General features: G+C 49.9%; 1 protein-coding gene and 1 long non-coding RNA gene across 4 annotated transcripts in view; one reads left to right on the plus strand and one right to left on the minus strand.

Moving 5' to 3' along the window:
* jmjd1cb (jumonji domain containing 1Cb) overlaps window positions 1-25020 on the plus strand; it is a 592917-nt gene that overhangs the window by 79959 nt on the left and 487938 nt on the right. The gene's annotated exons all lie outside the window — the stretch shown is intronic.
* The window catches only part of LOC140392400 (uncharacterized), a 167348-nt gene that overhangs the window by 75386 nt on the left and 66942 nt on the right, over window positions 1-25020 (minus strand). The gene's annotated exons all lie outside the window — the stretch shown is intronic.

Consider the following 25020-nt stretch of genomic DNA (forward strand, 5'->3'; position numbering starts at 1 on the left):
GGGGTGAAGGCAGCGGAGCACTGGAGACGGAGGAGAATGGCAGGACGGGAACCCAGATAGCGGGCGAAGGGTAGACACATAGCCGACCCCAGGAGGGGGGCCACCACACTAGGGAGAAAGCTAGGACCAAGAGGTACAGGTGAGAGGGGGTCCATGATGCATCTCGCGCAGGGGAGAGTGCTTGGCAGAGGGAGAGGGGGTGGGGTTCACAACACCAATAGGGGGGACAGTCAGGGGAGGAAATGGGGGTAGGAGAGCAAGGGGTGGGCAGTAACAGGTGAGGGTGGGAGGGCAAGGAGGGGTAAAGAACCATGTGGGAAACATAGAGATAAGGGCATTAGGCTGGCTGCAACAGACCACACGTGGCGACTTGGAACAGAAAGGGTCTCTAAACAAACGGAAACCCTGGAGTGCAGGGGCTTACCAACATGGCAAACACACATGTTGGGTGGCCCCTGGACAAAGGTAAAACCTGGAACGTAGGGGTCCGTCTCATGGTGAGAATGGTGACTGTGGCCATTTTGGATGGCCCCCGAACAAAGGGAAATCCCACATCCATCACAGTGGAAGCGGCCACACTGACAACGTGGAACCAATTAAGACAACACTTCGGGCTGACCGAGATGTCTCCCATGGCCCCCATCTGTGGAAACCCCAGGTTTCCACCAGCCATGCTAGACGGCACTTCTGAAAAAATGGAGACAGGACGTGGGAACGCTGACAGTTAGGGACTTCTACATAGGCACAGACTAGCGATGCAAAACGAACTAATGGAGGAATGGGAACTACCGACAGGACAGGAAACGAGACATCTACAAATAAAATCTCCTCCACAAAGAGACAGTAGGATGCCCCGGAGACCACACTATTAGAGGACCCGATGAACACGGTTAGTAAGGAAAGAAGACTCTGTGGGAAAATATATGGACAGCTACTGGACAGGGCCCGAGACCAGACGGAAATGGAGGGAGGAACTGGAGATAGAAGTGGGGTGGCGACTCTGGAGCGAAGCACGGAACAGGACCAACTCTACTTCCTCCTGCACAAGGCTCAGCCTCATGAGGTTCAAAGTGGTGCACAGAGCACACGTGACCAGAACCCGAATGAACAGGATCTTCCCGTAGGGAAGATGTTTTGGCTTGTCCCAAACTTGCTGGGTTCTGGACAGCCTTTTACGAGGCAATGTAGGTTGTGGGTGTGAAGGTGAAGCCATGCCCAAATGTGGCAATCTTAGGGGTATCAGAGCAGCAAGAGCTACACATGGGGAAGCGGGCTGATGCCCTAGATTTCGCTTCCCTCATCGCATGCCAGAGAATCCTGCTCGGCTGGCGATCAGCAGCACCACCCACAGCTGCAGACTGGCTGGCAGACCTATCGGAATTTCTCCACTTGGAGAAGATCAAATACACCATCCGAGGGTCGGAGGAAGGCTTCCTTACAGCATGGAGGCAATTTGTCGGCCTGTTCTAAAACCTGTTCGAGGCCAGCAACGAGTAGAGAGGGAAACTGAAAAGTAAAAACAAAGAGGAATGTCAGGGACGCACAACCCAGGGGGAGGGACAGGGCTAGGGAGGGTGGGGGGTGGGGAGAATTGTACGCGAGTTAGACGGCGACAAACTGTAAATAGAAAAACATAAGAAAAACCTGTGTACTGTGCAGTAAACCGAAACGAATGGCAATGTATATAATATTGAAAATGCCAATAAAAATATAAATAAAAGGGAAATCCAGAGTGCAGGGGTGCATTCACAAGGTAAGTATGTTTGATCCGGCCGGCGGGCGTTTGGGGGGCGGGGAGGGGGGAGAGAGAGAGAGGTCTCACCCTCCATGGTCTCAGGCGCTGAAGGGCTCTGATTAGGGATGACATTGCTTACAGGGTATGAAGCGATAGGAAAGAGAGGGTGGCTCGACTCCATACTGATGGTAGAGATACTCCGAGACCGCGACGGTAGAGCTCCGGGCGGAGAGGAAGAACCTGCTGGAGAATTGCGAACCAAAGGTGGTTGCAGAAGTCCAAACAGGCCTTGTTAAGGGTAGACAGCTAACATCGAACATCAGGTGCCTGTTGAACGTGATAATGACCCCACCCAGGCAGAGAAAACCAGAGGTTATCATCTCCCTGGAGGGAGAAAAGGCCTTTGACAGAGTCGAATGGAGGTACCTCATAGAGGCACTGGAGTGGTTTGGGCTTGGAATGGGGTTCACCGACTGGGTGAAACTCCTTTACAGCGCTCCCATGGCGAGTGTACGGATGAACACCACCAGCTCTAAGTACTTCCAGCTGCACAGAGGCGCAAGGCTGGGATGCTGGTGTTTGCCCTGGTGATCGTACCACTAGCGATCGTGCTCAGGATGGCAAAGAATTGGAAGGGGATCCGGAGAGGAGACAGAGCACAGAGTCTTACTCTATGCGGATGTCCTGCTCTTCTACATCTTAGACCCACAAAACAGCAGGAGAGGAATCAAGGGGTTCTTGAAAGAGCTTGGAACCTTCTCGGGCTACAAAATCGACCTGACTTAACTGTCAGTTGTTCAATGTGTTTTTAACATTTCCAGCAGTTCAGTGAGAGAAGACATTTTCGATTTATTTGTTACTTCCCTGATGGAAGTAAAGGAAAATCCACAACACAGCTATGTGAGCTAACGAGCAAAACCTGCATCTACTTGGTGGATAAATATGTTTCACATGTTTGTCTGTACTGTAATTACATTCTGGTACTTTCAGTAGTTTTAATTCTGTGCTTAATTCTGCATTTATGAAATTACGTTTATGAATTGTATTGGTCCAAATGAAATGAACCCATATTCTAACAGAGACTCCCAAAACACTTGTGGTTAAATTAGTATCTTTATTTTAACTGTACTTCAAATCCACATTGCATGCCATTCTTAGCATACCATCCCCATCATGCCACATTGATGCCATTCCTCTCATTCCACGTTTATCATCCCTACCATTCCATCCCCACCCCTTCTTCCTATGCCCTCCCCAAATTGTGTTCCATCACTCCCCTGCCATTGCATCTGCATCCACTATTTCTTTCTTCCCTGCCTCCTGCATCTTCCCTCTCCCCGTTCTGTTTTCCTGTCGATGCATTTTTCTCTGTTCAAATACTGAAGGTGTGCACTGTTCAGCAACAACGGTCTCTTAATGTGAACTTCCAAGTTTACATTTTGGTGTTGGGTTTAGTTGGGTTCATTTAATTAGAAATACTACTGAAGATGTCTAACCATTGCCACTTTATGCACTTCGCTCAAATGTTGCAGGACACATTTTGCAGTATGTTTCTTTCAGCAGAAAGTTGTATTTTATTGTATAAATACTTCCTTTATGTCATAACATTGTCTTAATTCAGTTCGAAAAGGTGTCCTGCACTGCTCGGATGAGAGATAAAAATTCCTCATGCTGAATATTCCATGCTCCTTATGTAAAATTGCATGTCAGTTATCTGGTGTACTATATTGAGCCGATTAATTTTGTTTAAGAATCTTGCAAATTTAAATTATGTTCCTAACTTGTTGTCATAAAGTTTGCCAGGAATTATATTTCAGATGAGAAATGCAATTTGGAAGATTTGGCTTCTGGAAATGTGTTAGATTTGAAAGAGCGTGGCTGCCACCAAACTAAAATCTGATACTGGGGAGATTTTGATAAATACCTACTCCATGGTCACTTATCTTTCATGTAGCTAATGAATTCACTCCTTCCAATTTTTATTCTTTAAATATTGCCCATAACTTCCGCGGTTCCCAGCATCAGAATTGGGTATACCCAAAAATGCAATGCTCCCAGGTTAGGGTTTATGTTGTAATTGCCCAAAAGTGCAAACGTCCGCCGGACAATTGTGCTGGGAACCATCTGGAAAAGCAATTTAAATTGCGAACTTTGGATGGTGCTGCCAGCTTTACACTAATAGTTTTTCTGAAAAAGTTGGAAATATAACCATGTTTAACCTCACCCAAACTAGACCCCTCAATGGACTCTTCCTCCACTTCCTTTAGACCAAGCTTGTCTCAGCGTTTTGCTCTGGGGCGCCACACATTAAAATTTTTAAAAAATTTCTGTTGAGCAAATTTCAGCAGATAAGGTTGGGCAAAATAAATGGAATTTCAGAAAGTATTGCGGTTTTAAAGAAAGGAACAATTGCTGAACAAATGTAAAGCTATGTCACAGCAATAGATTGTTGAATAAAAAGAGTAAGCGATAAAAATTATCAGAAATGTTGCAAGGTCAGTGTATGTGGGTGCATGCATGTGTATGTGTTGGCGGTAAGAGAGTGAGAAAACGGAGACTGGGGGAAAGGCGGACACCCATTACCTATCACTCCCACACATGCCACACCCGCCACCACTCACTCACTGACTCTCACGCACAGCAGAGACATAAAACTTTGTTGGGCCCGATGTGAGTTTGCTCTGTCTGGCCCACCAATGCCATTCTCTCCCCGGTATTGCTAGCCTCTACAGGCTCTGGCCTCACCTGGGCCCTGGCCCCGCGTTGCCAGGCTCTGTGGACTCCGGCCCTGACTCCCCTTCGCTTCTGCCCTCCAACCTTTAGGACACTGTTTGCTGCTCCACCAATCAGAGAGTTTTTCTCGCTCATTTGCCGCTGATAGGCTGACAAGTGAGCTGACGCGGATTCTCACTTCGAGGAAGTTATGGCCCATAAATCATTCCTGTGTGTGTCTTAATCATATTTCTTGTCCTTTTTTATGCTGTTTTCAGTGATTTGTGCTGTTTGTTGATGCTTCTTCTGATTTGTGATATTACTGTATGATATTAGAGACATTGGCAATATAGAATTCACTGAATATGTTGAGAAGTGTAGTGATTTGGCGAATTAGAACTAGCATGTCTCAGGCAGGAACAGAGCATACAATCATAAGTATGCACCAACAAATAAGGTAAGAGTTGGGAAAAATAGTGAAGCGGCAGAATTCAAGACTTTATCTGAAAGCATGTTGGGAAAAATGGTGAAAAGACAGAACTCAAGACTCTTCTTTCTAATGCCCGGAGTATTCCTAACAAGCTGGATAATTTGATAGCACAAATAGACCAAAGCTGGAAACTGAAAGGGTGTGGTGGTATGTATTAGGGGTATTACGGTACCCTGTAATGCTGAGAGGCTATTGGTGGATAGACGCTGGGTCCCGATTGGATCAGCCGCCTACTGGCTCCACCCAGGAAGGCGGAGTATAAGAGTCCGGGTTCTCCCAGCAGCCGCATTCTGTAACTGTGCTGCTGGGGAACAAGTCTGCGTAATAAAGACATCGATTGACTGCTTCTCATCTCGTCTCCTGAGTGATTGATTGCGCTACAATTTATTACGCAGACTTAAAGGACATGGAGCTCCGAATCATTCCGGAGTGTCTGCGAATCAGCCCCCACACGGCAAACTCAGCGGCCACTTTTAAACACTGGTTAGCGCGTTTTGATGGATACCTCCGAACGGCCACCGACGTACCTACAGAAGATCAGAAAATGCAGGTCCTGCATTCGAGGGTGAGCCTGGAAATCTACACTCTCATAGAGGACGCGGAAGATTTCCAGGCGGCGCTCGCCATGCTGACAGGAATCTATGTTCGGCCCGTCAACCAGGTCTACGCACGCCACCAGTTCGCGACAAGACGGCAAATCCCCGGGGAATCGCTGGATGAATTCTACAGTGCGCTGTTAATACTGGGGAGAAGCTGCAACTGCCCACCGGTTTCGGCTAACGAACACACGGAGCTACTGGTTCGGGATGCTTTCGTGGCAGGTATGCTTTCGTCCCAAATTCGCCAGCGATTGCTGGAAAGAGATGCACTCGGCCTCAAGGAGGCACGGGCCCTCTCTGCCTCGCTCGATGTGGCATCGCAGAACACCCGTGCCTACACGCCTGGCAGCCCCTTGGGCACTGTGGGCCCCCGCAGGCCTGTGCCGCCAGAGCAGCAGATCACCCGGGGGGGCCCAGCTGCTACTTTTGTGGACAAGCGAAACACCCCCGACTGCGCTGCCCGGCCCGCTCAGCCCTCTGTAAAGGGTGCGGCAAAAAGGGGCACTTTGTAGCAGTGTGCCAGGCCTGGGGGGTCACCGCAATCTCCGGGGGAGAACCAGGACCCCAAACTCAACCCCCCCCAACGATCCATGTGCGGCCAACTGGCGCCGCCATCTTGGGTCCTGGACTCCATGCGGGACGGATGGGTGCTGTCATTTTGTGCTCCTCCGGCAACGTGCGATGAATGGGCGGCGCCATCTTGTCCACCCCCGACCGTGTGCGACCCGTGGACGCCGCCATCTTGGCTGATGGCTAAGGACCCCGGGATGGACGGCCCCACGGGGCCTGAAGGAAACGCCCCGATGCAGCAACCGAGACTGGCTTCGGTGACCCTGGACCAGTCGCGGCCCCGAACGCTCCAAACGGCAACAACGACGGTATTCATAAACGGGTATGAGACGCCCTGCCTGATCGACTCTGGGAGCACGGAGAGTTTTATACATCCCGATACGGTAGGACGCTGTTCCCTTCCGATCCACCCGAGTAATCAAAATATTTTTCTGGCGGCAGGGTCCCATTCTGTAGAGATCAAAGGGTTCTGCATCGCGAACCTCACGGTGCAGGGGAGGGAGTTCAAGAACTACCGGCTTTACGTCCTCCCCCACCTCTGTGCTGCCACACTCCTGGGATTGGATTTTCAGTGCAACCTCCAGAGTTTAACGTTTAAATTCGGCGGCCCTATACCCCCACTCACTATCTGTAGCCTCGCGACTCTCAAGGTCGACCCGCCTTCCCTGTTTGCGAACCTCACCCCGGATTGCAAACCAGTCGCCACTAGGAGCAGACGGTACAGTACCCAGGACCGAACCTTTATCCGGTTAGAAGTCCAGCGGCTGCTGAGGGAAGGCATAATCCAGGCCAGCAATAGTCCCTGGAGAGCTCAGGTAGTAGTTGTAAAGACCAGGGAGAAGCAGAGGATGGTCATAGACTATAGTCATCAATAGGTATGCGCAGCTGGATGCGTACCCTCTCCCCCGCATATCCGACATGGTCAATCGGATTGCACAGTACAAGGTCTTTTCCACGGTGAACCTTAAGTCCGCCTACCACCAGCTCCCCATCCGCCCGAGCGACCGCAAATACACTGCTTTTGAAGCAGATGGGCGGCTCTATCACTTTTTAAGGGTTTCATTCGGCGTCACTAACGGGGTCTCGGTCTTCCAACGGGAGATGGACCGAATGGTTGACCGGTACGGTTTGCGGGCCACGTTTCCGTACCTTGATAACGTCACCATCTGCGGCCACGACCAGCAGGACCACGACGCCAACCTCCACAAATTCCTCCAGACTGCAAACGCCCTGAATCTCACATACAACAGGGAGAAATGCGTGTTTAGCACCGACCGTCTAGAAATCCTCGGCTACGTAGTGTGAAATGGAGTTATAGGCCCAGAACCTGAATGCATGCACCCCCTTATGGAGTTCCCCCTCCCTCACTGGTCCAAGGCCCTGAAATGCTGCCTGGGATTTTTCTCTTATTACACCCAGTGGGTCCCCAACTACGCGGACAATGCCCATCCGCTAATTCAGTCCACGGTCTTTCCCCTGTCGACAAAGGCCCGCCAGGCCTTCAGCCGCATAAAAGCGGATATCGCAAAGGCCACGATGCACGCGATCGACGAGTCCCTCCCCTTCCAAGTCGAGAGAGACGCGTCCGACGTAGCTCTGGCGGCCACCCTCAACCAAGCGGGCAGACCTGTGGCCTTTTTTTTTTCACGCACCTTCCACGCTTCAGAAATCCGCCACTCCTCAGTGGAAAAGGAGGCCCAGGCCATAGTGGAAGCTGTGCGACATTGGAGGCATTACCTGGCCGGTAGGAGATTCACTCTTCTCACTGACCAACTGTCGGTTCCTTCATGTTCGATAATGCACAGCGGGGCAAGATCAAGAACGACAAGATCTTGCGGTGGAGGATCAAACTCTCCACCTATAACTATGAGATCTTGTATCGTCCCGGAAAGCTGAATGAGTCTTCCGATGCCCTATCCCACAGCACATGTGCCAACGCACAAGTGGACCGTCTCCGAACCCTCCACAAGGACCTCTGCCACCTGGCGTTCACTCGGTTCTAGCACTTCGTAAAGACCCTCAACCTGCCCTACTCCATCGAGGAGGTCAGGACAGCCACCAGGAACTGCCAAATCTGCGCAGATCGCAAGCCACATTTCTACAGGCCAGATAAAGCGCACCTGATAAAGGCCTCCCGTCCCTTTGAGTGCCTCAGTCTCGACTTCAGAGGCCCCCTCCCCTCCACCGATCGCAACACGTACTTCCTGAACGTACATAGTACATGGAAAATACAGCACAGAACAGGCCCTTCGGCCCACGATGTTGTGCCGAACCTGAACGTAATTGACGAATACTCCCGGTTCCCTTTCGCCATCCCCTGCCCCGAAATGACCGTGGCCGCGGTCATTAGAGCCCTCGACACTATCTTTACACTTCGGTTTCCCCGCCTACATACATAGCGATAGGGGGTCCTCCTTCATGAGCGACGAACTGCGTCAATTCCTACTCAGCAAAGGCATTACCTCGAGCAGGACGACCAGTTACAACCCCCGGGGGAACGGTCAGGTAGAGAAGGAGAATGGAATGGTCTGGAAGACCGTCCTGCTGGCCCTACGGTCCAGAAGTCTCCCAGTTTCCCGCTGACAGGAAGTCCTCCCGGATGCCCTCCACTCCATCCGGTCGCTGCTCTGTACAACATCGAATCAAACCCCTCACGAACGCCTCCTTGTCTTCCCTAGGAAGTCCTCCTCCGGAATGTCACTTCAGACCTGGCTGGCAGCAGCGGGACCCATCCTGCTCCGGGACGCACAAATCGGACCCGTTGGTCGAGAGGGTTCATCTCCTCCACGCGAACCCTCAATACGCCTACATGGCGTACCCCGACGACCGACAGGACAGGGTCTCCCTGCGGGACCTGGCGCCCGCCGGAGCTCCACCCCCCCCCCCCCCCCCCCGCCCAACACCAATCACCCCCTCCCTCCCTCCCACCGGCGCACCCCACAGCCGCCCCCTTCCCGGGTGGATGGATCGGTCCTTCCCCCGGCCCCGCCTAGGGGTAGTGGAGCAGGAAGAAGCATGGCTACGCCCCCAGAGACGACGGTGCCCGAACCAGCACCTGCATCACCACCCGGGCTGAGACGATCGGCGAGGACGACCAGGGCACCCATTCAACTCATCGAATCCGTATAATAAAGCAAGAAATGCCTCTGTAAATAATTCAGTTGCCCAGTAAAAGTGGCATTGTAAATAGTACTGGTAGTGGATATCGGAGCATAGCCGCCGTGTTAGTGGCATCCTAGGTACCGACTCTGTAAACCCCTACCACCATACGGCCCACTACCCCCGCCGGGTTCTTTTTTAACAAGGGGTGAATGTGGTTGTATGTATTAGGGGTATTACGGTACCCTGTGATGCCGAGAGGCTATTGGTGGATAGATGCTGGGTCCCGATTGGATCAGCCGCCTACTGTCTCCACCCAGTAAGGTGGAGTATAAGAGCCTGGGTTCTCCCAGCAGCCGTATTCTGTAACTGTGCTGCTGGGGACCAAGTCTGCGTAATAAAATTGACTGCTTCTCATTTAGTCTCGTGAGTGATTGATTGTGCTACAAAGGGTTTTTGACATTTTGGATGATTAGGAAGAACAGAAAAATGTGTCTCTGGGCTCGATCAGTATAGTCATGAGAAATTATTTTAAATGCATGGAAAAACAACGTGTAGAATTTGTTTAGGTGGAGGTAAGAAATTGCAATGGCAAGAAGTCATGGTGGAGTGGTTTACAAGTCTGATAACTAGCTACATTGCAGGACAGAAAAAATGGGGTGTGCAATACTCATGGGGAGGTTTTAATTTTCATGTCAATTGGGCAAATTAACTTGGCAAAGGTAGCCTGAAGGATGAGGCCATAGTGCATTTGGAATGGTTTCTTGGGACCAACGGGAGCAGGCTGTTTGAGACCTTGCAATGTGTAATGAGACCAGATTGATTAACCTCATAATAAAGAAGCCCATAGGCAAGAGTGATCAAGGATTTGAGTCTGAAACTAGCGTCTTAAATTGAAATAAAGGCAATTATAAGGATATGAAGACCGAGTTGCCTGAAATGGATGAGGAAAATAGGTAAAGAGCTAACACTGTATGGAAGCAGAGGTAAACATTTAAAGCGATATTTCAAAACTCAACAAATGTACCGTTTATTGATTTGAAAAATGTCACATGGGCGATGGTAGTCGACTTCCGGTGGCATTCGCGAATGGAGCGGCTGCAGCAAAGAGGCTCCCGCAGGTCCACAAAATCGCGGGGTTTTTTTCGGGGAGTTTCCCGGCGGGCTTCATAAAATTTAAAGTCCCGCGAAATCGGCCCTGCCTACCTCGCCCTGTCCAGACGCCAAAGCTCCGTTCCACAGAGCTGAAGAGGAACAAAAAAGGAGAGACAGATCCCGGTGTGCTGCATGTGGAGGAGTGGGGATGGTGACTAAGAAACAGCCTGAAAGTCGGAGCATGGAGAGGATAAGACAAAAAAAATAATTTTATTCCACTTTTTTTTTTCGCCTTAAAATTTAAAAAACTTTTTATTAAAAAAAATTGTTAAAAAAAAAGCCCTTGGGGGTTTTTTTCATTGGGGAAAAAATAGAATTTCTTTTTCGCACCAAAACCCAGCAAAAAAGATAAAGGCACATAACAGAAAGATGCCTGCAAATAATAATAAATGGGGGGGGGGCGGCGAGATGTAAGAAGGAGCAGCAGCGAAGGCGAAGGAAAAAGGCAGGAGCTGTGGTCGCGCAGGCAGACGGCCCCGAGGCGAGACGGAATTTCAGGCGACCCAGGAAGCGGAAAAGCTGGTGAGCCGAGCGGCGCAGGAACAGGATGCGGAGATAAACGCCATAAAGGAGGAGATAAAAATGGAGATAAACGCCATGAGGGAGGCACTCAGGACGGAGCTCCACACAATGACGAAGGAGTTGCTGGTGGAGACAACGGACAAAATGCAGTGAACCATCGATGGAACGAAGGGGGAGGAACCATAGACCGATCGAGAGGGCAATGAAATGCACAGCGGATCAGTTAAACGAAGGACAAAATAAACCCCTCTGTATAATAAAATTAGCCCGGGCGAGTAAAATGTAATGTATGTATATATATCCAACTGTTTGTAAATATGCGAAATGCCAATAACAACAATTTTTAAAAAATGTCACATGCACCAAGGTACAGTGAAAAGGACAGATTTGACAGATCACTCCGCACGTATAAACACAAGTACAACATTTTAAAAATTACAACTGTAAAGAAGGAAAAATGTATAGAGAGATCAATTTCATATATAGATGGGCCATTCAAGAGTCTCCTAGCAGCAGGAGAAAAGCTGTATGTGTATTCATTAGTTAGGCCCCATTTAGAATACTGTGAGCAATTTTGGCCCCCACACCTCAGGAAGGACATACTGGCACTGGAGCGGGTCCAGCGGAGATTCACACGGATGATCCCAGGAATGGTAGGCCTAACATACGATGAACGTCTGAGGATCCTGGGATTATATTCATTGGAGTTTAGGAGGTTGAGGGGAGATCTAATAGAAACTTAAAAGATAATGAATGGCTTAGATAGGGTGGATGTAGGGACGTAGGGAGAGTAGGACCCGGGGGCACAGCCTTCGAATAAAAGGGAGTCACTTTAGAACAGAGATGAGGAGAAATTTCTTCAGCCAGAGAGTGGTGGGTCTGTGGAATTCATTGCCACAGAGGGCGGTGGAGGCCGGGACGTTGAGTGTCTTTAAGACAGAAGTTGATAAATTCTTGATTTCTCGAGGAATTAAGGGCTATGGAGAGAGAGCGGGTAAATGGAGTTGAAATCAGCCATGATTGAATGGTGGAGTGGACTCGATGGGCCGAATGGCCTTACTTCCGCTCCTATGTCTTATAGTCTTATATTCTGTTGAGAAAGGAAGACTCTTCAAGAGAGTGCACCATCTGTGGCTAACTAAGCAAGTTAAGAATGGTATCAAATTGGTAAAAGAAAATGTACAATGCTGCAAAGAGTCATGGGGCAGAAGGTTGGGAGCGAAAAAGAAACTAATAAAGGATGATTTTAAAAAAATAAGGGAAAAATTGAGTGTAAGGAAACTCGCAATAACTTTTTAAACAAAAAAAAATAGTGGGTCATAACTTGAAAGTTCTCCATTATCGGATTTGAGGGGGGAAACTCCAAAAATATGCTGGGGAATCCCTATTGGAGGTTCAAACGTAACAGTTTGCAAGGCAATTTCCCTGAAGTGCAACCTTCCTCTGGGCAATTGTCTTAGAACATCGAACATAGGACATTACAGCGCAGTAACTCGAGGGGAGTTACGCCTCGATGTTGCGCCGACCTGTGAAACCACTCTAATGCCCATCTACACTGTTCCCTGATCGACCATATGTCTATCCAATGACCATTTGAATGTCCTTCGTGTTGGCGAGTCCACTACTGTTGCAGGCAGTGCATTCCACGCTCTTACTACTCTCTGAGTAAAGAACCTACCTCTGACATCTGTCTTATATCTATCCCCCCTCAAATTAAAGCTATGTCCCCTCGTGCTAGACATCACCCTCCGAGGAAAAAGGCTCTCACTATCCACCCTATCCAATCCTCTGATCAACTTGTATGCCTCCATTAAGTCACCTCTTAACCTTCTTCTCTCTAACGAAAACAGCCTCAAGTCCCTCAGCCTTTCCTCATAAGATCTTCCCTCCATACCAGGCAACATTCTGGTAAATCTCCTCTGCACCCTTTCCAATGCTTCCACATCCTTCCTATAATGTGGTGACCAGAATTGCATGCAATACTCCAAATGCGGCCGCACCAGAGTTTTGTACAGCTGCAACATGACCTCATGGCTCCGAAACTCAATCCCTCTACCAATAAAAGCTAACACACCGTACGCCTTCTTAACAACCCTCTCAACCTGGGTGGCAACTTTCAGGGATCTATGTACATGGACACCGAAATCTCTCTGCTCATCCACACTGCCAAGAATCTTACCATTAGCCCAGTACTCTGTCTTCCTGTTATTCCTTCCAAAATGAATCACCTCACACTTTTCTGCATTAAACTCCATTTGCCATCTCTCAGCCCAGCGCAGCAGCTTATCTATGTCCCTCTGTAACTTGTAACATCCTTCCGCACTGTCCACAACTCCACCGACTTTAGTGTCATCTGCAAATTTACTTACCCATCCTTCTATGCCCTCCTCCAGGTCATTTATAAAAATGACAAATAGCAGTGGCCCCAAAACAGATCCTTGTGGTACACCACTAGTAACTGGACTCCAGTCTGAACATTTCCCATCAACCATCGCCCTTTGTCTTCTTCCAGCTAGCCAATTTCTGATCCAAACTGCTAAATCTCCCTGAATCCCATGCCTCTGTATTTTCTGCAGTAGCCTACCGTGGGGAATCTTATCAAACGCTTGACTGAAATCCATATACACCACATCAACTGCTTTACCCTCATTTACCTGTTTGGTCACCTTCTCAAAGAACTCAATAAGGTTTGTGAGGCACGACCTACCCTTCACAAAACCGTGTTGACTATCTCTAATCAAATTATTCCTTTCCAGATGATTATACACCCTATCTCTTATAAACCTTTCCAAGATTTTGCGCATAACAGAAGGAAGGCTCACTGGTCTATAGTTACCGGGGTTGTCTCTACTCCCCTTCTTGAACAAGGGGACAACATTTGCTATCCTCCAGTCTTCTGGCACTATTCCTGTAGACAAAGGTGACTTCAAGATCAAAGCCAAAGGCTCAGCAATCTCCTCCCTAGCTTCCCAGAGAACCCAGAGAATCCCATCCGGCCCAGGGGACTTACCTATTTTCACACTTTCCAGAATTGCTAACACTTCTTCCATATGAACCTCAAGCCCTTCTAGTCTAGTAGCCTGAATCTATTCTCCTCGACAACATTGTCTTTTTCCTGTGTGAATACTGATGAAAAATATTCATTTAGCACCTCTCCTATCTCCTCGGACTCCAAGCACAACTTCCCACTACTGTCCTTGACTGGCCCTACTCTTGCCCTAATCATTCTTTTATTCCTGACATATCTATAGAAAGCTTTAGGGTTATCCTTGATCCTACCTGCCAAAGACTTCTCATGTCCCCTCCTGGCTCTTCTTAGCTCTCTCTTTAGGTCCTTCCTAGCTCTCTCTTTAGGTCCTTCCTAGCTAACTTGTAACTCTCGAGCGCCCGAACTGAACCTTCATGTCTCATCTTTACATAAGCCTCCTTCTTCCTCTTGACAAGTGTTTCGACTGCTTTAGTAAACCACGGTTCCCTTGCTCGACCACTTCCTCCCTGCCTGACAGGTACATAGTTATCAAGGACACGCAGTTGCTGTTCCTTGAACAAGTTCCACATTTCCATTGTGCCCATCCCCTGCAGTTTTCCTCTCCATCCGATGCATCCTAAGTCTTGCCTCATCGCATCATAATTGCCTTTCCCCCAGATATAGCTCTTGTCCTGCGGTATATAGCTATCCCTTTCCATCACGAAAGTAAACTTAATCGAATTGTGGTCACTATCACCAAAGTGCTCACCTTTCTCTTGAACTGGGAACCATCCAAAAATATGATTTTAAACCACAAATGTTGGATGGTTCCAGCTGTGTTACAGAAATAGTTACCCAGTTAGAAGAATTAAAACCTCTTATAACTTCAAAGTAACTATTGTGCAGGCAGAGAACTGTCCCCAACCCCCTCACGGGTTTTTCCGACAACCCCAACTACTTCACTGACATGCAAACCCCCACCAAGCACCCGCAACCGGATTACCCTGACCCAGCTCGACTGGATCCCCCCCCCCATCAAATCTTAGATACTTCTCTGGCACACTTTAAAAATAAAGGGGTGTTTTAAGATAATGATGAAGGAGGAATTTCTTCTGTCATAACTCATTAATCTTTGGAATTCTCTACTCAAGAGTGGTGGAGGCTCAGCCATTGAATGTATTCAAGGCTGACTTAAAAATTCTTGATCTACAAGGGGGTTGAGGACTTTGGGGCATACTGGAAAATGGAGTTCAGACTATACTAAGATCAATCATGACCATATTGACTGACGGTGCTAGTTTGAGGGGTTTAATGGTCCTGTTTCCTTTTTGAAAGTAGAGTGCCCAATTTTGTTTTTTCCAAATAAGGGACAATTTAGCATTGCCAATCCCCTTACCCTGCACATCTTTTGGGTTGTGGGTTGAGATCCACACAGGCACGGGGAGAATGTGTAAACTCCACATGGAGAGTGACCTGGGGACGGGATTGAACCTGGGTCCTTGGTGCCGTGAGGCAGGAGTGCTAATCATTGCACCACCATGCCGCCCACTTCCTCCTGTTTCCTATGATCTAAATCAACCTGCCTCTTTGGCTTGTGCACCTCCTTTAAGGTCCCCTGAAAACCAATCTCTTTGATCTTGTTTGACATCCATTTCTTACTGATTTTAAAAATTCATTTCTGGGATGTGGACGTCGCTGGCTGGGCCAGCATTTTATTGCTCTTTCCTGGTTGCTTCAGTTGGTGGTGGTGTACTGCCTTCTTGAACCACTACAACCCTGAGGTTTAGGTACACCTATAGTGTTGTTAGGAAAGGAGTTCTAGGATTTTGACCTTGTGACAGTGAAGGAGGAGCAATATATTTCCAAGTCAGGATGGTGAGCGACTTGGAGGGGAACCTCCAGGTGGTTATGCTGTTCGTTCTTCTAGATGACAGTGGTTGTGGGTTTGGTAAGTACTGTTGAAGGAACCTTGGTGAGTTCTGGCAGTGCATCTTGTGGTTAGTACACACTGCTGCCACTGAGCGTTGGTGGTAGAGGGAGTGAATGTTTATGGAAGGGGTGCCAATCAAGCGGGTTGCTTTTTCCTGGGTGATGTTGAGCTTCTTGAGTGTTGTTGGAGCTGCACTCAACCAGGCAGGTGAGCGAGTATTCCATCACATTCCTGAAATGTGCCTCGTAGATGACAGGCTTTGGGGTGTCAAGAGGTGAGTTATTGGCTGTAGGATTCCTTGCCTTTGACCTGCTCTGGTCGCTGCAGTATTTATAGGGTTAGTTCAGTTCAGTTTCTGGTCAAGTGGTACCCCAGCATGTTGATTGTGAGGGATTCAGCGATGGTAATGGTATGAAGGTCAAGGGGCTTCATGAGAAGCCCCAGGGAAGTTCTTCATGTTATAGACAAATAGTTACAAACCCAGGTGAGGAGGGATGGCTGGCACCATGTCTTGATTCAATCTACCCTAGCAATTTAATCCAATTTCTTAGTTAAAATAGAGTAAGTTTATTAAATAATTTTTATTAAAGGTTTTCATAAAATATCAATAACAAAATGAGAAAGAAAAAAGAACCCAATAGGGTTAAGTACAAAACACAATCTAAAAAAGCAACCCCCAAACCTCCCCCCCCCCCCCCCCCCCCCCCCCGTACCTAAATAATAAATTAACATTAACACCCCGACTTAAGACAACAGGTGTATACACCCCTTCAGACCCTTCCAGTGTAAATGACATAAACAAAAATAAAGTTTAAAACCCCCCCCCCCCCCCGAGCTGCTGCTGCCATTGACCAATGTCTAGCGTTCTGCCAGAAAGTCTAAGAACGGTTGCCACCGCCTAAAGAACCCTTGTACCAACCCTCTCAAGGCGAATTTCACCCTCTCCAATTTAATGAAACCTGCCATATCGCTGATCCAGGATCCCACGCTTGGGGGCCTCGTATCTTTCCACTGAAGGAGAATCCTTCGCCGGGCTACAGAGACGCAAAAGCCAGAATACCGGCCTGTTTCGCCTCCTGCACTCCCGGCTCCTCTGCCACCCCAAATATTGCGAGCCCCCAGCCCGGTTTGACCCTGGATCCTACCACCCTCGACACCGTCCTTGCTACGCCCTTCCAAAATTCCTCCAGTGCTGGGCATGCCCAGAACATATGGGTGTGATTTGCTGGGCTCCCTGAGCACCTAACACACCTGTCCTCACCCCCAAAGAACCTGCTCATCCTTGTCCCGGTCATGTGTGCCCTGTGCAGCACCTTAAACTGTATGAGGCTGAGCCTCGTGCATGAAGAGGAAGAGTTCACCCTCCCTAGGGCATCTGCCCACGTCCCCGCTTCGATCTCCTCTCCCAACTCCTCCTCCCACTTACCTTTCAACTCCACCACCGAGGCCTCCTCCTCCTCCTGCATCACCTGGTAAGTTTCCGAGATCTTCCCCACTCCCACCCACCCCCCCGAGAGCACCCTGTCCTGTACTGTGTATGGCAGTAGCCGTGGGAATTCCACCACCTGCCACCTGGCAAACGCCCTTACCTGTAAGTACCTGAAGTTGTTCCCCGGGGGGAGCCCATACTTCTCCTCCAGCTCACCCAAGCTCGCGAACTTCCCGTCCACAAACGGGTCCCCCAACTTTCGTATGCCTGCCCTGTGCCCCCCCCGAAAACCCTCCACCTGTTCTTCCTGGGGCGAACCGGTGGTTCCCCCGTAATGGGGTCCACGCCGAGGCCCTAACTTCCCCCCTATGCCGCCTCCACTGCCCCCAGATTTTGAGGGCCGCCACCACCACCGGGCTCGTGGTATACCTCCTTGGAGGGAGTGGCAGCGGTGCCATTGCCAGCGCCCACAGACTCATACCCACACAGGACGCCGTCTCCAGCCTCTTCCATGCAGCCCCCTCCCCCTCCATCACCCACTTGCACACCATTGTCGCATTGGCGGCCTAGTAGTACCCACAGAGGTTGGGCAGCGCCAGCCCCCCCCATCTCTACTTCGCTCCAGGAACACCCTTCTCACCCTCGGAGTCCCTCGCGCCCACACAAACCCCATTATACTCCTGTTAACCCGCCTGAAAAAAGCCTTCGGGATAAACACGGGGAGGCACTGGAACAGGAACAAAAACCTTGGGAGCACCGTCATTTTGATTGACTGCACCCTACCCGCCAGGGACAGCGGCAACGCGTCCCACCTCTTGAACTCCTCCTCCATTTGCTCCACCAGCCTTGTAAAGTTAAGCCTATGCAGGGCCCCCCAGCTCTTGGCCACCTGGACCCCCAAATATCTGAAACTCCTCTCCGCCCTTTTTAGTGGGAGCTCGCCAATCCCCCTCTCCTGGTCCCCTAGCTGAACTACGAACAGCTCGCTCTTCCCCATATTGAGCTTGTATCCCGAAAAGTCCCCGAATTCCCTAAGCATCCTCATTACCTCTGGCATTCCTCCCACCGGGTCCGCCACATACAGCAGCAGGTCGTCCGCATAAAGCGACACCCTATGCTCCTCCCCACCCCGCACCAACCCCCTCCAGTTCCTCGACTCTCTCAGTGCCATAGCCAGGGGTTCAATCGCCAGTGCGAAGAGCAGGGAGGACAGGAGACACCCCTGTCTCGTCCCTCGGTGCAACCGAAAGTACTCGGACCTCCTCCTATTTGTGGCCACACTCGCCATCGGGACCTCGTACAACAGCCTAACCCACCTGACAAACCCCTCCCCAAACCCGAACCTCTTCAGCACCTCCCACAGGTACCCCCACTCTACCCTATCGAAGGCTTCCTCAGCGTCCATCGCCACCACTATCTCCGCCTCCCCCTCCCTCGCCGGCATCATGATAACGTTCAAAAGCCTCCGCACATTCGCGTTCAACTGTCTCCCCTTCACAAACCCCGCCTGGTCTTCATGGATGATCTGCGGCACACAATCCTCAATCCTAGCGGCTAAGACCTTCGCCAGCACCTTGGCATCTACATTTAGCAAGGAAATCGGTCTGTAAGACCCACATTGCAGGGGATCCTTGTCCCGCTTCAGGATCAAGGAGATCAGTGCCCGGGACACCGTCGGGGGGGGGGGGGGGGGGGGGGGGGGGGGGGGGGGAGAAGCCCCCCCCCCCCCCCCGCCTCATTAAAGGTCCTAACTAACAGCGGGCCCAACAGGTCCATATATTTTTTTTATAGAACTCGACCGGGAAACCGTCCGGCCCCGGTGCCTTCCCTGCCTGCATGCTTCCTATCCCTTTGATCAGCTCCTCCAGCCCAATCTGGGCTCCCAGTCCCGCCACCAGTCCCTCTTCCACCTTTGGAAACCTCAATTGGTCCAGGAAACGGCCCATCCCTCCCTCCTCCCGTGGGGGCTCGGATCGGTACAGTTCCTCGTAGAAGTCCCTGAAGACCCCATTGATGCCAACCCCACTCCGCACCACGCTCGCTCCCCTGTCCTTAACTCCCCCCGATCTCCCTAGCTGCGTCCCGCTTCCGAAGCTGATGCGCCAGCATCCGGCTTGCCTTTTCCCCATACTCGTAGACCGCCCCCTGGGCCTTCCTCCACTGCACCTCCGCCTTCCTGGTGGTCACCAGGTCGAATTCGGCCTGGAGGCTGCGCCTCTTCCTCAACAATCCTTCCTCAGGTTCTTCCGCATACCTCCTGTCTACCCTCACCATCTCCCCCACCAGCCTCTCCCTCTCCCCCCCCCCCGCTCCCTCCGCTCCTTGTGGGCCGTGATGGAGATCAGCTCTCCCCTCACCACCCGCCTTCAGTGCCTCCCATACCATCCCCACTCGGACCTCCCCGTTGTCGTTGGTCTCCAAGTACTTCTCTATACTTCCTCGGACCCCCTTGCTCACCTCGTCCGCCAACAGCCCCACCTCCAAGCGCCACAGCGGGCGCTGGTCCCTCTCCTCCCCCATCTCCAAGTTCACCCCAATGCGGGGCGTGGTCCGAAATGGCTATTGCCGAATACTCGGTATCCTCTACTCTCGCTATCAGCTCCCTACTCAAAATGAAGAAGTCGATTCGACATGGACATGTGAGAAGAATGAAAATTCCCTAGCCCCCGGCCTTGCAAATCTCCAAGGGTCCACCCCCTCCCATATGGTCCATAAATCCCCTCAACACTCTAGCCGCCGCTGGCTTCCTACCCGTCCTAGACCTGGAGCGATCCAGTGCAGGATCCAACACCGTGTTAAAGTCACCCCCCATTATCAGTCCCCCCACTTCCAAGTCTGGGATCCGACCCAACATACGCCACATAAAACCCGCATCGTCCCAGTTCGGAGCATACACATTGACCAGTACCACCCTCTCTCCCTGCAACTTACCACTTACCATTATGTACCTACCGCCATTATCTGCCACAATGCTCGACACCTCGAATAACACCTTCTTTCCCACCAAGATCGCCACCTCTCGATTTTTGGCATCTAGCCCCGAGTGAAACACCTGACCTACCCACCCTTTCCTCAGTCTTACCTGGTCTGCCACCTTTAGGTGTGTCTCCTGGAGCATAACCACATCCGCCTTGAGCCCCTTCAGGTGCGCGAACACGCGGGCCCGCTTAACCGGCCCATTCAGTCCCCTTAATTCCAGGTTATCAGCCGGATTAGGGGGCTACCCGCCCCCCTCCCCCGCTGACTAGCCATGACCCCTCCTCGGCCAGCCACGCGCCCGCACCCCACACCCGGCCCGTTCCCCACAGCAGCATACCTCCGTCTTGACCCACCCCACTCGCTCCAGCTCCTCCTTGATCTTAGCAGCAGCAACTCGATGACCCCCCCCCCCCCCCCCCCCCCCCCCCCCCCCGGGCTAGGACCCATCCTAGCTGGTTTACTCTCCCCATTGCACTTCCGCAAGTCAGCTGACTCCTGCTGACCCCGGCCACTCCCGCCTCCCCTTCGACTCCTCCCATTGTGTGGCACAACCTCCTCTCCCGCTCCCCATTCACAGGCTCTCCCCCTCCGTTCTCAGCGCGGGAAACAATCCTCGCTTCCCCGCCCCGGTCCCGCCCCCCCCCCCCGTCTTCGGCGCGGGAAAAAAATCCCGCGCTCTCCACCTACCAGGCCCCGCCACCAACCCAAAACAGTGCCCAACCCGCCCCATCCACCCTCCCCAACCCGAAAGAGAAAAACACAGAGAAAAAGAAACCCAAAACAATGCAAAGGCCCCCCACCGAACCAAAAATAGGCATAACATATCCACCGCAGTCCCCAATCGCCCATCCCGACCCTCAGTCTGTGTCCAGCTTCTCGGCCTGAACAAAAGCCCACGCCTCCTCCGGAGACTCAAAATAATGGTGCCGGTCCTTGTAGGTAACCCACAATCGCGCCAGCTGCAACATGCCAAACTTCACCCCCCTCCTGCGCAGCACCGCCTTCGCTCGATTGTACCCGGCCCTCCTCTTCGCCACCTCCGCACTCCAGTCCTGATATATCTGAACCTCCGCGTTCTCCCACCTGCTGCTCCTCTCCTTCTTGGCCCACCTGAGCACGCACTCCCGATCGACGAACCGATGGAACCGCACCAGCACCGCCCGCGGAGGCTCGTTAGCCTTGGGCCTCCTCGCCAACACTCTATGGGCCCCTTCCAGCTCCAGGGGCCCCTGGAAGGACCCCGCTCCCATCAGCGAGTTTAACATGGTGACCACATCGGCCCCCACGTCCGGCCCCTCCAGCCCCTCCGGGAGGCCCAGAATCCGCAGATTCTTCCGCCTCGACCGATTCTCCATCTCCTCGAACCGCTCCTGCCATTTCTTGTAGAGCGCCTCGTGCGCCTCCACCTTTACCGCCAGGGCTAAGATCACGTCCTCATTGTCAGAGATCTTTTGTTGAGCCTCTCGGATTGCCACCCCCTGGGCCGTCTGTGTCTCCAGCAGCTTATCAATAGAAGCCTTCATCGGCTCTAGCAGGTCCTTTTTAATCTCTCTGAGGCAGCGCTGGATACCCTCCTGTTGCTCCTCCGCCCACTGCGTCCACGCTGCCTGGTCTCCGCCCGCCGCCATTTTGGCCTTCTTCCCTCCCTTCTTCTGGTCCACCACCACCTTTTTTGTCACCCCGCTCCTAGTTAAAGCCATGTACTGACGGGGAACTATTATTAACTCCTTCCCGCACCAGGAAGCGTTGAAAAAGTGCCCTTGGGGGCCCTGAAAAGAGCCCAAAAGTCTCGAGAGGGAATCCTTTTGGCAGTGTTCTCTTCACCAATCTGCCCCAAAATGTCCGTGGAAACTCCTGAAAAAGGTCTATGAGTCTGTTCCAGACGGGAGCTGCCGAATGCGTGACCTACTCCTCCATGGCCGCCACCGGAAGCCTCGTCCCCGCTTCTTCAGTGGCCCTGGTGAGATCTTTTCACAGTTGTTCCCTCTGCTGTTAGAATTCACTTTTGATAACGGTCCTCAGGTCAGTTTGCAGCTTTAAGCTTGCCCTTCCCCCGCTTGCATGCTGGAAGGGGCCCTGTTTATCCTGTTGCAGCCAAATCTTCCACTGCTTCTGCTGAGCCTGGCAGCCAAAAGACACAACGCTCCTGGGGGACACCGTCAGGGGAGTGTTGCAGTCCTCTTGCCACACCGGGAAATGTCAAACAAATGCCGTGGGGGCCCTGCAAAAGAGCCCAAAAGTCCGTTCCAAGTGGGAGCTAACAAATATGCGACCTAGCTCTGCATAGCCGCACCCGGAAGTCAAAATAGAGTAAGTTTATTTACTATGAAAATGGCTAGGAAAAATGGTAAAACTCCATTAATTCAGAATAGAAGTAAGAATTGAATCCAATGGTATGTAAATATAAATAAGTTATACAGAACAGTCTTTGATTTGCAATGAGCAAATGATGATGTGTGTGGCCATTACAAATTGATTCCAGTATCGTTGGCTTCTGCAGGTGAGTAGCTGATTCTTCGATTCAGGTGTTTCATGGTTTCCAGCTACAATTCTTTTTGCTGGTTGGTTGACATCCACCGTTTTTAGATATTCCTGTAAATGATGGATTATTTCCTTTTGTGGGGTACTTTTGCTTATGCTACTGTGTTATTGTCATGTGAGAGTACCTTTAAGAAATGGGTGTTTAAGAAATGTACCTTTAAGAAATGGGTGTTTATTACTACAGTGATGTCAGAGAGTGGGTGGAGCTGGGCTGTCTGTCAATTTCTTACTTTCATTTTCGGCTGTTTGCTGCAGGGTGTGTTTTAGTTTCGTTTTCAGTGTTGGAGCTGAAGCCAGACAGCAGGTGTACTGTTGATCTCTCTGCCATGAAAAGACTATCTCTTGATCGTTTGGTGAATTCAGAATTATAAATGTTCTCAGTAGTGAATGTAAACCTAATGTGCTTCTGTTGAAAGGTGTTTCTTTGTCTGGATGTTGTTTGGGAAGTTATTAAGGATTATTTAGTGTTGTATTCTTTGGGGGTTGTATTTGAATTAATGGTTGCTAAGATGTTCACTATATGTTTTAAAAAGGTTAACTTGAGTTCATAGAATAAACATTGTTTTGCTTTAAAAAATACTTTTCCATTCCTGCTGTACCACCCCTGTAGAGTGGGCTGTGTGCTCCCCATACCATTATCTATTCAAAGTTGTGGGTCAGGTGAACTCCATGATACACTTTGGGGTTCTCTAAACCCTGGCCCATAACAATCACACACGTTTAGTGTGGAAGGAGTCCAACTGCTTTTCCTTACATTACACACATGCAGACAGACCGGGAGGGCAGATACAGGCAGGCAGACTCTGGGCAGTGCCCTCAGCCAGCTCTTTAACACCCTTCTTTGTGCATTCCATCTGCACTCCGAATCTGCTTGTTGGTCTGGGGAAATGATTACACCTCGGGTCTTTTAGATGAGGTAGCAATTATGTTGCTTTGTCTACTGGAGACTGCAATCAGTCTTTGGATACTTTTAGAAGTACATTGTCTGGAAACACAGAGGGGTTCCATTGTCCTTTGGCGAAACATCCTACAGTCATTCCTGTCAGTGGCTAACTACACTCTCAGGCAACTTTGAGGTTTGTGTCCATTTTAAAATATAAAAGCCCTTTGAAGTCCAATATTTCTCTGTATAATTCCATCTCTCTCTCTCTTCTCCCCCCCCCCCCCATCATTACATAGCTAAATTGGACAATTATGTGTGGACTTAAACACATTTCCACACCTCTTCATTATTTCTGAAATTATTTTTTGAGCTTTTGTGTTGAATACAAGTAGAACTTGGTTTCCATAACAAGCCCACACTCCACGACCAGAAACTTAATTTTGTCGCAGGCAAGTACATTGAATAGTGTGTTGCTGATGAATCAATGAACCCCTTTTCTCTTTGCATGTACACTAAAGTAGGATCTGTTATCCCCATAATATTTAGCACATCAAAAACTAACAGAAAATAATGTGTTGTATAACCGTATGAGAGAGATAGTTGGATTGTACTTTTGCATATTTGATAACAAACAGAACTAATAAAGAAGAAACATAGAATAATCAAATGGAGCTTTGTCCTCAAAAATATTCGAAAATCATGAGTCTTGGATCCCGAGCAATTGTCTGCAATAACTTTCACCTCTTCCTTGGTGATTTTTCCATAAGAAAGGTGGTTAACCTTGAAATGAAATGAAATGAAAATCGCTTATTGTCACTAGTAGGCTTCAAATGAAGTTACTGTGAAAAGCCCCTAGTCACCACATTCCGGCGCCTGTTCGGGGAGGCTGGTACGGTTGTTTGTACACTCTTCAAACTATGCAGTGGTAGCATGAGAAGGGACTTGAAGAGCCTGTACCGCCAATTTTAGGAGGCTGTATCTGTGTGCGTCTCTGTCTATTTTTTATTCAATTCGCTCAATGAGAATTTAAGATATTCATCTGCGTTTAGAATTTGTGATATTCAATTTATAATTGCGTTTAAAGTTTTATGTGTCACTGATTCAACTTAATGTATTAGACTTTATGCAGGCCAAGGAGTATTGTAGTACTGAAGGAAGTACTATTAATATACTATCTTGTATGTTTGTGAGACATGGACAATTTGCTGCAGGCAGTGGTACGATTCCCTCTGGGGTCCAGAAACCAAAATAACGAATTTATTGAACAACCTCCAAATGAAGAAATTACCGTAAGATTTCACTTTTAAAATGTTTAACTTGACGCAAATCTGAATCAATATGAATTAACAGACAAATCCATGGTCGGTACAAACTAGGACATGTACCTGTTACCCCATAGACAAAGTTT

The sequence above is a fragment of the Scyliorhinus torazame genome, chromosome 16 (assembly GCF_047496885.1).
Source record: "Scyliorhinus torazame isolate Kashiwa2021f chromosome 16, sScyTor2.1, whole genome shotgun sequence".
Classification (NCBI taxonomy): Eukaryota; Metazoa; Chordata; class Chondrichthyes; order Carcharhiniformes; family Scyliorhinidae; genus Scyliorhinus; species Scyliorhinus torazame.